This window comes from Impatiens glandulifera, chromosome 5 (assembly GCF_907164915.1).
Source record: "Impatiens glandulifera chromosome 5, dImpGla2.1, whole genome shotgun sequence".
Classification (NCBI taxonomy): domain Eukaryota; kingdom Viridiplantae; phylum Streptophyta; class Magnoliopsida; order Ericales; family Balsaminaceae; genus Impatiens; species Impatiens glandulifera.
Genome location: NC_061866.1, coordinates 19,696,260 through 19,699,894, shown reverse-complemented (window position 1 = coordinate 19,699,894; position 3,635 = coordinate 19,696,260). Strand labels below are relative to the sequence as shown.

At 34.5% G+C, this 3,635-nt stretch overlaps 1 non-coding gene across 1 annotated transcript; it reads right to left on the bottom strand.

Moving 5' to 3' along the window:
- Positions 1–2,510: 2,510 nt before the first annotated feature.
- Positions 2,511–2,585, bottom strand: LOC124940821. The gene has a single exon (XR_007099552.1). It is a non-coding gene; the product is annotated as a small nucleolar RNA SNORD69 (small nucleolar RNA).
- Between the last annotated feature and the right edge of the window lie 1,050 nt (positions 2,586–3,635).

Here is a 3,635-nt window from a genome sequence, read left to right as displayed (position 1 = left end):
GATTTAATCATAATATGATATCATAAAAAAAAAATCTTAATATTAACAAACTAACATAGAGATTGGCTCTGATACCAATTGTAGGATTTTCTTTAGTCCTAAATTCATGATTCTAAACAATTACATATTAGATTTCCTTTCTTTCAGGCTTTAATCTATAATCTTATAGATCGATAATATCTAACATGGATGAATCACAATCCTAATACGTAAATTTCTCTAAGTCCATAAGTTGATTAAACAAGCGGAAGCGTACCTGAATTCATGATGAAGATCTTTGAGTTTGGGTTTGCTCTTCCGATTCTACAAGCGGTTTTCTCCCTTCTTCTCTCTTACGATGGAGGTTAATGAGAAAATGAAAACTGGCGACTTGTGAATCGGGGAACCACAACCCTTTTATATTATATTATATTTATTTATTTATTTATTATTTAACCATCATAAATAATAAATAAATTGACGGTTTCTACACATAACCGTTCTGTACTATTAATTATATTAATTATGTGACTTATTCAATAAAAAAATAATAAATACTTAATGATCACTTTATTTTTATTGAATTCCAAATAAAAAAAACAGCCCAAACACATTATTTATATTTATTAGTACAATAAATCTAACATTCAACGGCCATAGTGGAAGAAGCAATGAGTGTTTGTTTAACACTTTTCCATGAGATTGCTCCTCCAGCAAGCATGAAGATATAACCTGAAGTGGATCTCCGACTGTCTTGGCATCCAGCAAATCCGAATCTGAATATCCAACGATCTCCAGTTGGTCCGATTTCTTATATGTGAGCATGTAGTCTTTAGTTCTTTTCAAATAACGCATAACCCGCTTGACTTTTACCCAGTGATCCATACCAGGGTTACTCAGATATCTGCCTAACATTCCGACAATGTATGCCAAATCTGGTCGAGTACAGACTTGTGCATACATCAAACTTCCTACTGCATATGCATAAGGAATTTTCTGCATTTCTTTAACTTCAAGATCATTTTTAGGACATTGTTGAAGACAAAATTTGTCTCTTTTAACAACGGGGGTGTTTCCTGATTTACAATCCTGCATGCCATATCTGTTTAGAAAAATGTAACTCTTTTGTGACAATCCAAGTATTTATTATTTTTTTATTGAATAAGTCACATAATTAATAGTACGGAACGGTTATGTGTAGAAACCGTCAATTTATTTATTATTTATGATGGTTAAATAATAAATAAATAAATAAATATAATATAATATAAAAAGATTGTGGTTCCCCGATTCACAAGTCTATTATTTTTGGGTAAGAATTAATTGATCGGAGAATCCTATTGTAGTTTTCTATCAAAATTAAGAATACTGCAATAAAGATGTTGAAAACCATATTATGAGTTTTTCGTTAAAAAATTTTAACTACAATTGTGAATTTGAATTTTACAGATTACTAATGCAATTTCTTCTCAGCATGCTACATTAATGATTTTTGATGGAGATCGTCATTGTTATAAATTACCCAACAGGTTCTTCTTTCACATATAGAAAGTGCTTATTACTTTTTATTTCATAATTTATAATTCTATATGCAATTGTGTAGTGGGGCTCAAATGTTTCCTCGGGTTGCATTTAGTTTTGAGGGCGGAGCATCAATGATATTGATGCCAAACAATTATCTTGTTATGTTAGTGAGTGAACATTTTCTATGCCCAATGGTTAATTAGAAATTGTATAACCTTTAACAATTTCAATAGTTCATTGCAAATCATTCACAATAATTTCTTTCTAATATTACATAAGGTTTGATTCGGAAAATTTACATGATCTTGTTTTCCTTGGTTTGCTCGTTGCCCTCACATAGTTGGGTGAGTCTGTTCTAGACCTCTTTAGCAGTATCGAATTCGATAATGTAGTTGAACATGCTGTCATCGAGAGATCTATACAGAACATCAAGAGCCATGTTGTTGAGGTTGTTCTGCCGTTTTTCATCAGCGGTCCAGTCAGCCTTCTCCTTATCAATCTTGATAGGACCTTCTGTCACAACACTCCACATGTCATCATGAAGAGAAGAAAGGTGAGCACGAACTCTTTTCTTCCATACAATGTAGTTTTCTCGATAGAAGGTTCGAATGGCTGTAGAACTAACATCTTTGGTTATGGTCGACATTTTTCAGGAAAGGCTTGAGAATAGAAACATGGCTCTGATACCAATTGATAGGATCGACATTATCGATAGAGACGGGGGTCTGGCTATTGATGAAGGCTTAAGAAAAATGGGTTGAAAGAAATCTTGTTAAGGATTTGATTCACTTTCTATTCTAGGCAAACACTTGTAAACACTTAAAACAGATTCAAGGCGAAATTGTTTACTTCGGTTTCAAGCTCAAGATGAAAGATGAAAAGATGACACAAATGAAAGAACACAACTGTTTATTTATGGATGTTCGAAGAAACTCCCCTACGTCACCCCTTCTTCCAACTACCGGAAGGATTCACTATAATATAATTAGAATCAAATACAGTTTGCACACACTTAGCTCACTATTGAATAGAACACACTCTGTTCAATTTATAAGATTAAGAATATCACTAAGCTAAATGTGTTTTTGATTCTAGCTCTCTCTTGATTCACACACAGTACAATCAGGAAAGCAGCTTCACAATATAAGGCTTGATTTCTCTCTCTAGAATAACAAGCAAGATGATCGAGTAAAAATGCTTATCAGTTGGACAAATTGTCCGTTGTCCTTGAGATTTGATAAATACTGGCCAGATACTAACGGTCGAATCGTTTAGAATGATACGTGGCAGTCTTCCATTGGAAAGCCTCCATTGTATACAACAGGTTCTGAGCACAAGGATTGTGGCTGTACGCCAATGGTAGTGCGCCGAATATTCCATCAGAGATGTACCTGCAAAACAAGTAATATGAGGAAAATTATCTTACGTGACATTCGTTGGTTGGTTACATATAGCTATTGTACTGATCTTCACTAGAAAGTGGAGCAGGAGTAGGGTACATCTATAACACATGGGTAAGCGGGTGCTAGCTTCAAGTATACTACTTAAGCTGAGTATTAGACGTATTTCAGTTACACGGATTGTGAAAACCAGTCTAATGAAATTAAACATCCCCGTCTAATAACAGAGTCCATTAGACCGCCTAGTCTAATGGAATTAGACTTACGTCTAATTACAGTCACTTCAGACTAATCTGAAGGAGTTAGACTCACGTCTAACTTTCACCAATTAGACTACATGTCTAATTGTTCAATAACCCTTAGACTGTACGTCTAACTCCATTGAGTTAGACTGCACGTCTAATTCCGGTTCTACCTCAGACTTGTCTGAAGGAGTTAGACTTACGTCTAACTTTCACTAATTAGACAACACGTTTAATCATTCACTAACCATTAGACTACACGTCTGACTCCACTGAGTTAGACTACACATCTAATTCTAGTTCTACCTCAGACTTGTCTGAAGGAGTTAGACTTACGTCTAACTTTCACAATCCATTAGACTGCACGTCTAACTCCACTGAGTTAGACTGCACGTCTAATTCAGTATACATTAGAATACACGTCTAATTTTCTCATTCCAATAGACTGCACGTCTAACTTCGCTGAGTTAGACTGCACGTTTAATTCCAA